The sequence below is a fragment of the Pinus tabuliformis genome, chromosome 3_2 (genome assembly GCF_031772625.1).
Source record: "Pinus tabuliformis cultivar Carrire ecotype Pingquan chromosome 3_2, CPIR1, whole genome shotgun sequence".
In the NCBI taxonomy this organism is placed as follows: Eukaryota; Viridiplantae; Streptophyta; class Pinopsida; order Pinales; family Pinaceae; genus Pinus; species Pinus tabuliformis.
In genome coordinates this window covers 767,783,439-767,793,720 of record NC_142302.1, presented here as the reverse complement: position 1 = coordinate 767,793,720, position 10,282 = coordinate 767,783,439, and positions in this window count along the sequence as shown.

Here is a 10,282-nt window from a genome sequence, read left to right as displayed (position 1 = left end):
AGTACATGATATATGTGGTACGGGCACAGCCATCCATAACAGAGCACATAACAATCTAGATCCAAGGTATGGGCGCAGCCATCCAGTGAGGATCGGTAAATAGACTCAGGCATGGTCACAACCATCCAGTGAAGATCAATAATAGACTCAGGCATGGTCACAGCCATCCAGTGAATGAGTCATGTAATGATCATAATAAGCCACAAATCGCAGCCTGGATTCTAGTAGACAAAATCCAGGGTCTTGCGCTCCATCTCGACCCGAACAGAGTACAAGTCCAAGCATGTGAATACAGGATTTGAAGTCGAACATGCATGAACATCATCTGATTACCAGCCAATAGTGAAAACTGTTAACAGACACGAGAGGTACCATCAATAGTGACAACGGCCCTCAAGGTACTACAGGTACAATCTACGGCGTGTGAATGAGTGAGCTGGCGTCGAATACCCGTAGAATCATTTGATCGGAGGCCAATGATGAAAACCTCTCATCGAACACGAAGAACCTGCCATTGAGGCATGCAGGCTCCAAGGCACCGGAAGGGAGTCTCTAGATCAGCTTCCTGGATAATGAGCTGAAGTCGACAGGAAGTGACCTTGATCAAAGGTGGGCCATAGTGTTTCGCACATCAATGACACGAGACAGAGGAAGAATGTTGTGGTGAATCAAAATTATGTGAGGTATCAGAGGGAGGTTGTTATTCTGCAGAGGTTAACTTCTCTTGAACACATCGGTGGCACGACAGTGGACTTGGCAGTATTTGACATCAAATGAGCAGAGGTCATGGTGACAAGGCAATGAGCAGATGAGAGGTCAAATAGGATAACCCAAACCCACAGTGGCTAATCTAAAACAAGATGAGATTTTCCCACCCAGACACGAATGCAGACAAGTGCCATGTTCAAGAGAGACATACTGCCGACACGACAATAATTATGGTTCCATTTTCCCCACCATTTCTGGCGAGTACCCCAGTTATTTTTAACAAGCTTGACGGGGATAGCATATGCTTGTAAGGCGTCATTACGACAGAATCCGATGTCATTAAGTTTTAACAAGTCTGACAAAGGAATAACTCGGCGTCTTTTCCTGTTTAGAGAGTCTAAAAAGACAGCAGAAAAGTGAACTCCAAGGGGGTTCTTTTTCGTAAAGTTGTGTCCCCCGAGCCCGAAAAAGTATAAAACAATGCTCGAAAGAACCACTCGATCATTACGATCGAGGAGTACTTTTCATATGTAGTGACATCGACCTGAAAAAGTAGAAAAGCGACCGAAATCACGTCGTTTCGTAACCAGTAATGAACCTGAAACGACAAGGGTCCGACGATATTTTCGTTTTTACGCGGTTGGAAAAGAGTTTAAAGACGACCGCCTCTTATTTACGTTTAACGAGTCAAGAGGGATAACTCGGCGATCTTTTCATGTTTAGCGAGTAAGAAAAGAGGTGAAAGATGACTCCACAGTGACTTTTTCATGTATTTACCGAGTCCGAAAAAGTATAAAATACAACTTGTTTCACTATCGAAGTTGCGTAAAAGACCTGTCACTGCACCAGAAGCAAGCATAAAATCCATTTTCGACCAAAAATATATTAAAATATTCAACAAATAACTTTTTAAACCTAAGTACAAGTCAAAAAGTTTATAAATATGGTGAAAATGTAAAAAATAGAATTACTTTTACTTTTTACCTCTTGAATAGTAGCAGTGGTCCGTTTGGGGAGTGAACTTCGGACAGTGATTATAGCCAATCCGTGCAACCATCCGAGATTTCGCTGGTTCCAGGTAAGAGGCGCTTCCCTTAGCTCCATTTTCATACCCTTTTTATGCATTTTGTTACCTGATTGAGCCTCTACAAGGAGGATTTTAAAATTTAGGGCCGCGCCCCATTGGCGCGGGTATCCGGCATGGATCCACGCCAATGGGGTGATTTGCCCAAAGGTGTCGCGCCAACCGCACGACCTAATTTTTACCTTGAATTTGCCCATTATTTTTTAAATTTGTCCGGTTTGTAAGCTTACCAGTGTTCTAATGATGATTTATTCATCCTTGTGGGTGCAGGAAACAAGCAAAAATGGTGGTGGAATGGAAAGAATGGGAACATGATGCCGTGGATGCCTTGGCCATCGAGGATGAGGGATGTATGAACGCTTTGAGAGAATGTGGTCTCAAGAAGTTCTTCCTCACATCTTATCTGCGAGCTCAGCCCGAGTTATTACAGTTCATAGTTGATGCTTGGGATGTTGACGACCAAGTATTTCGCTTACAGGACCAAACCTTAGAGCTAGACGTATCTGATGTGTATTTCATTACTGGGCTGTCACGGAGAGGGGCGAGCCCCATCTTGACCAGAAGTAGACCTTCCGGGGAGAATATAGGTGAAGTGAAGGCTCAAGTGTGTCCAGAGGCACAATTTGGGAGAAACAGTGCCAAGGTGGATATCGCCACCATCCAGGACTTGGTTCTTAAGGTGATACTGTTCACCATCATGTGTGCAGCTGGGGTACAGGTGCCCCATGAGGCGAGAAAGAATCATCTTTTACTAGCTACAGAATGCCTCAACCCCACCATTTTTGACTGGGCTACAGTGGTGACTACCAATATCAAAAGGCATCTTACAAATTGTAAGCGCGGAGGAGTGAAACAGTTCGGGTATGGCTCGATTGTGGTGTCGTTCTTCTTGGAACGATTACCCCTCTTTTAGATCCAGGGAGCTGTAGTGGCTGATCCATTGCTACGAGAGCCTGGGATGGCTCGCTGGGCAGCATTGATGCCCAGAGGGGGAGGGGCCAGCAGATGTCTTGGCGGCCCGAATTCTTCATATGGCTCCGCCGTCAGCTGATCGTGGTAGAGGATTGGCCATACGCGGGGACTAATTTCATGGGGGATCTAGAACTCCCACTGCTAGAGGGAGAGGAATGGGACGAGGAGTTAGGTATGATCTCTTCGTTTTTTTTATGTTTTATGTATTTTCATGATTCTTTTGTTTTTGTCAATACATGCATGTTCTGATGACAGTTGTATGTATATGCAGATGTAGGCCCAGAGCAACCAGCCGGCTTGTCTCCTATAGCGCGGAGGGGCCAACCCGCAGCTGACCCTTAGGCAAGGGGTGCCGTGGGGGAAGAGCTAGTGCAGAATCTCGAGGGACTCACCCGAGGGATTCCGGGTTACGCTAGATTGGTGGACGTGCCTTTTGCATACTAGAGGCACACAGTGGGGGTGCTGACTCACATCCATGATCTATTGAGATGCTTGGTGCATGCGGTGACGTGCTATCATGAGCACCACCATGACTAAACTTCTAGGCTTATTTTATGCATATTTTTTGAGGGACATGTCGTCCCGGGATGTATCAGGATGAACATGTATTATTTTTTGAACTATGTAATGCATGCAGTGCAAACATTATGACACACATATATATATACATATGCCTATGGTTTATTATTGTGCTTTTATGTGCTTGCTTGTATGATGTTTTGATTATAAATTACGCAAATGTCTATCTAATACATGATTAGCCAATGCATCAGATAATGTGTTTAATCATCGTGGGATATGCTGATATGTGATAAAGTCAAAATTCCTTTCTAACAATTTAACATGTAAGTAAAACCTTAAAATGTGACAGTCTCTGATGGAATATCGCCCATTGAGCTGATCGGCGACAAGTTGAGAGTCTAGGTTAACAACCAATGTACGAATACCGAGATTAGTCGCCTCGGCTAATAATTCAATAACAACGCTATATTTAGCAACATTGTTTGTAGTACAACCTAAACATATGCCTTGAAGATCTATCAACTCACCGTGAGGATCGTAGATCACCCACGCCGCAGAGGACAAATTGCGAGTGCTGCGGCAGGCACCATCAGCGAAACCAACATAAGGTGCACCCGACATCTACACAAGGAGCAAAAACACAATAAGAGGCAATCACGCCTTCACACCAAGCCAAAAACATGAAAACACACACACACAAACACGCATGTATAAATTGAAGTGCATGAATCATGCATAGTACTTTTTCAAGTACAGCCCATTGCGGGGCTTATCAAGAGGATTACCTTCGTAGTCAACTAGCTCATACGCCCCTTTTTGCAACACTTTCTTTACAATGTAAGGGCCTAGCCACATGGGCTCGAGTTTGCCTGCCCCCAGCTTGTCATTTGCTTGGTCGTATAGCAGGACTAGATCTCCCTCAACAAAGGAACGAGGATGGATGTTGTGGTCGAAGTGAGTTTTAACTCTCTTCTTTTGAGCTTCGATAGCTAGAGAGGCTAGGCGACGGGTCTCGTCCAACCGTTCTAGGTAAAGAAGTCATTCCTCTACCGGAGTAGTGTTGGGAAGCAACTCGACGTCTATTTTCAATGAAGGAATTTCACATTCTATAGGAAGGGTGGCCTCCAGTCCGTAAACTAGTTGAAATGGAGTGAAACCGGTGGCGTCCTTCACAGAGGTTCGATAGGCCCACAAGGCGGGAAACAACATCAGGTGCCAATTAGACTTATGCATGTCAACAGTACGTTGAAGCATCATAACCAAAATCTTGTTAACGGCTTCAACCTGGCCGTTAGACTGAGGATAGTACGGGGTCGAACTATCATGCCGTAAGCCTAGTTGGGTTGTCAGTTCGATCATCATGTGATTACGGAAATGCTTTCCGTGATCCGTGGCGATGGCCTGCGGAACTCCGAACCGCGTAATAACATGATTGAACAAAAACTGTGCCGCTGTATGACCATCTTCAGTTAATGTGGGCATCGCCTCGGCCCATTTGTAAAGTAATCGACGGCAACGATAATAAACCCATGCCCCCCAGCCGAGCAAGGCTTACAGGTCGTATAATCAATGCCCCATTTTGCAAAAGGGCCAATGGTGACTATAGGGTGCAGCGGAGCCGGTGACGCACGCATCTTCCGCTGGTATATCTGGCATGCATGACACAAGCGGACGGCAAGAATGCAATCCTTAAAAATGGAGGGCCAGAAATAACCAGCGCGAAGGATTTTCTGAGCTGTGGCATATCCAGACATGTGACCACCACAGGCGCCAGAGTGGCAATCATTCAGGACTCTCTCAGCTTCCTCGAGGGTTAGACATCGGCGGAGGACGGAGTCAACGCCGAGACGGTACAGGGTGTCCCCTATGATACGATAGGGTTGAAATTGATGGCGGATCCACCGCCGGGCATCTTTGGATACAACGGGACGGAAAGAGGACGTCTGTAAATAAACAATAATATCCCCGTACCAGGGATCGAGGGTGCTGATCAGGAAAAGAGTTTCGTCCGGGAGATGATCTTCTGAAAGAGGGGGTGCAGAAGGAGATGGCAAAGAACAAAGTAACTCAGCAAAGACCAGGGACTTCTTAGACTTGGCAGCAGTAAATTCCAAGTCAAACTCTTGGAGGATGACAATCCACTTTGAGTATTTCCCCCTCAGCAACTGACGTGACAAAATGTACGTCATCGGGTTGCAGTCAGAAATCACGGTCGTGGTACGCAACAAGATATAATGTCGGAAGCGTTGGACAGCACAAACGGCGACCAATGCCAACTTCTCGATGTAAGCGTATCGAGTTTCCGTATCCAAGAGGTTGCGGCTGAGGTAATATATGACATGCTCATTGCCATCATCATCGTCTTGCACGAGAACCATGCCGATAGTGGTATCGGCGGTGGCCAGATACAGAGTATAATCACAGTGGTAATTCGGAGGTCGCAATAATGGAGCAGAGACAAGGAGACCCTTGAGACGCTCGAAAGACTCTTGAGCGATAGCATCCCAATGAAAGGGTGTATCTCGCTTCAATAACCGTGTAAAACCTTTAGCCACCTCGGCATAGTTCGGAACGAATCGTCTTAAGAAATTTGCTTTGCCCTGCAAGCTCTGCAACTGCTGCAAAGAAGCAGGGGGAGGAAGATTCAGAATAGCCTCGACTTTGAGGGGATCCAGACGGATGCCCTCTCGGGAGACGATAAACCCGAGTAGTCGGCCTGATTCAATGCAGAAGACACATTTATGAGGATTAAGCTTGATACAGTAGTGTCGACAGTGGAGAAAAATTTCACGAAGATGGGAAGTATGGTCCTGACGCTTGACTGAATGAGCTGGAAGATCATCCAGATACGGTTGTACAATGTGACGGATGTCATGAAAAGCATAGGACATTGCACGTTGGAAGGTGGCACCGGCATTCTTTAAACCGAAAGGGAGCTTCTTGTAAGCAAAAGTGCCCCAAGGACAGATAAAGGTCGTCTTATGCTGATCAGCGAGTGCGATATTGATCTGGTTATACCCAGAAAAACCATCCATAAACGAGTAGATTTCGCTTCCTGCACACTCGTCAATGAGCTGATCGATGAAAGGTGTGGGGAAGTTATCGTTAGGACAGGCGTGGTTAATGTCACGGTAATCAACACAGACTCGAATAGTACCTTGCTTTTTGTTCACAGGGACTATATTAGAAACCCAATCCGTAAGTGGAATGGGGTAGATGAAACCAGCCTTGAGAAGCTTTTCGACTTCTGCTTTGATGGCTGCAGCCTTTCGGGGGTGCACGGGGCGTAGGCGTTGACGAACGGGCTTAGCACACAGATACGTAGGTATCTCATGCACCACTATGCTAGGGTCAATGCTGGGCATCTCTTCGTAGGACCAAGCGAAGACATCACGAAATTCGCGAAAAAGATCGGTGTAGAGTTGAAATTCCTCTGGAGTACAAGTGACTCCAATGTGAATGTGCTCGACAATCCCTGGTTTCACAGAGATGTCGATGGGTTGGGTCTGCGTAATGTTTCCCATATTGCCTTCAGAAGCCACTTGATAAATTTGAATAGGTGTTTGAAGGGGCTGAAATGGGATACACAAAGAAAACCGTTTGAGACAGGCGATCATTTCCTGATGGGCAGGGAGGAACGAGGAACGGTGGTGATGATCAGACCAAGGGGGTTCCTCAAGAGACATGGTCTCTATAATGGCTTCATCGGAAGGAAATATTTCCTTTAATGGATCCGAAGTAGCATCATCTCCAAGCCAAGGGAAATGAACATACGAGTCGGGAATACTGCTCAGAGGAGCAGGGTCGAGAGGGGGAGCCGATGCAACAATGATTTCGATGTAGTTGAGCTCGGCGGGACTCAACGGCATCATATTGCCCCAAGATTCTATCTGATTAGCGGGAGGAAGGACCCATGGATCAGAGCGCACAGAAATCATATTAATAGGAGCGATATTAGGAGGTGGGAGGGGAAAGACACCCATCAGGGCGAGATATTTAAAGAGCCCGACTCCCACGCTCTCACATGATTTGGAGGTATGCTCCACAAAAGGCACGTTGCCTTCGGAAGAGGAGGCGAAGAAGGAGAGCTGGTCCACGGTGACAATCTTCCCCTGATGAGGGAAACGAATGACGCGGAAAAGAGAGGAAGCCACAGCTTGCATGGCGTATGTCCAGCTATGTCCCAGGAGGAGGTTGTAGGTAAGATTAGCATCGAAAACTTCGACCTCCACTTCTACCGTCTTCCCTTCCAAAGATATGGGAAACCATTGGAGGATACCATAAGGACGGGACTCTCTTCCGTCAAAGGCTTCCAATGTCGTAGGAGACTGGCTCAGCGTCGGAGAACCAATAGCTTTCCAACAGGCAACAGACATGATGCAAGTTGAGGCACCTTCATCAATGACTGTACGATGAATCGTTTTAGTATTGATAATGACCTTGATGAGGAAAGCGATTTGGTCAGGCAGTCTCGGCGTATGGCCCTCGAGGTCAAAAGAAATCAGATTCAAGTCAGCCGGGTCTATGCCACCAATGGCCGATAGCAAGGACTTCGTCTGGGAGGGGCAGCTCTGAAGGACCTCTAAGGCGGACATAGCAGACGGAGCCTGAGCTAAGTCCTCAATGATGCTGTAGTGCTGGGCAGCACGAGCATTAGGGTTGTAGGAAGACTTCCGAAGTACACCTTTTGGAGGGGGTCGGATAGTCGTCTCAGTGCTAGGTATTTCGATGTGGAGTGGACCAGAACTAGACGGAGGAGTGCTGGAGGAGACCTTAGGCTCTTTCCCGGCATGAGATGGATATTCTTTTGCTCGAGTAGTGACATGGATGGGAATCGTCCTAGCCATAAATACTTGAGAGCTGAATGAAGAAGAGGGTTGCGATGGATCTGCCACCATTTGAGTTTGTTGTGAAGGGAAAGGTTCTTTAAGCATAGCAGGAGTCCCAGGAGCACCTTTCAACAATCGACTAACTTCGGACCGCCTGGGGCAGTCTTTAGTGTAGTGATCCTCATCACAGATAAGACAAGGATACTTAGGTTTACGTTTGGCTCCTTCCTCGGGTGGAGGTTTAGGGGAGTCTTGTTTGGGCTGTTCGGATTTATTCTTGGCTTTCCCTTTATTTTTCCCTTTCGAGGATTTATCCGTCGTGGTGGACTAGACGGCGTTAACCTCGAAAGTGTTTCCAGAATTAGATTGACCCTGAGAAGTGTTCTCACTAGAAGCATTCGGTTTTTGCTTCCCAAGGTTCGCGGATGATTTCTTTGAAGATGCGTTTACAGAGCCAATAACACCGTCAACAGATGGTTTTGGCGGAGCTTTGGATGTTCTGGGTCTCGGGGTGTCTGGAAAATAATCATATAAAGTACCTGACTGAGAATAAACCAAGTCGAGGTACTGAGCACGCACGATAGCTTGCTCTTCAGTCACACAAGCTCCCATGGCAATGTCTCGCGCGATCGCAGGGACAAAGGAGGTCGTGAACCAATCGGTTAGGAGCTGATCAGGAATCCAGAACTTGATCAAGCGATGACGCCATCTCCATTCATGTATATGATCGGATATATGTGTGGCCGTGTCTTGTTTGAGAGACGTAAGGAGATGTGTCCCTGTCTCATACTGAATGGGTAACTGAAAATGAGTTAGGAATGCCATAGCCAGCGAGTTGAAATCTTGAAATGTTCCGCGATTCAATTCAATATACCACTTAGCGGCCGAGCCGGTGAGAGTCCTTTGGAAGAGGCAGAGCTGGATGGAATCATCAAGCCACAAGTTGGATGAGCACCAAAGGTGATAGGTCATGACATGGGCTTGAGGGTCCTCACCAGCTTTTCCATTGAATTTCGGGCAATCACTGGGTATCTTAGTTGGAACTAGTGGCCAATATGGATTATGAAGAATGGGATCATTTGTCAATTTGGACACATCTGGCAGTTCCAATGTCGCTAAGAAAGGTAACTGAGGATTGAAGGACATTTGTGGCCGTGGAAGAGAGGTAGTACTAGGGTTCCAACCAGGTGGTGGTTGCCCCCATGGACTTTGTCCGGATGGGCCTGGCCCATAAGGGTTCTGCCCATAGGGATTTTGCCCATAGGGGTTCTGTCCATAAGGATTCTTTCCATATGGATTCTGTCCATAAGGATTCTGTCCATAAGCAGACAGCTGACCCTGGGTCTGCCCCCCAGCACCCCATGGATTAGCAACTTGACTTGCAGGTGCAACATACTGTTGCTGATAATTTTGATAGGGGGTGACCTGCATTTGTTGATAATTTTGATAAGGGGTAAATTGAGTTTTCCCCTGGGGTTGCTGGTAACCATACGGTTGCTGAGCTCCATACTGAGCCTAATAAGAAGGCTGCCCTTGGTAAGAAGGTTGGGGTTGTGACCCACCTTGCATCTGATAACCAATTTGAGTCTGGGGCCCAGAAGGATGTCCTTGAACAGGTTGAGCTTGGACCATCTAGCCGAAAGGTTGTCCTGGTTGGGTTTGGGATGGACCCGTTTGCCCAAAAGGATGAGCTTGCTGGGTACCAGGTTTAACGACGCCGGAGCACGTCTCTAGCCTAGACCTCTAAACAGTGAGCGTTATGTTCCAATCCGTTTTTAAGTTCATTCAGTTCATTTTATGGTTGATCTTTGATTAGGTTTCAATTTCCAGGTCCTACCGTATGTAATCTCTCACAATTCCCTAAATGCAAGCTATATGCCAAAGAATATCATTTCGTTCGATGAATACTAACTACAAGAGAGTTGAGAATCTTTCAAACAAACAAAATGACCACAAACAATCAAGAACCACTCTAATGCAGCTAATGGCAATAAATGACACTTTTTTTGTTTTAAATCACTAATCAATGAAAAGCTTCTAATTTCAATTAACTAATTCAACGCAAAAGAGATTGTTCATTTTCTTTTCAATGGCAAAGTGCACTAAACAAATTTGAAAGATAATAACACTGAGTAAAAGAGACAAATTTCACTCAATGAGAACACAA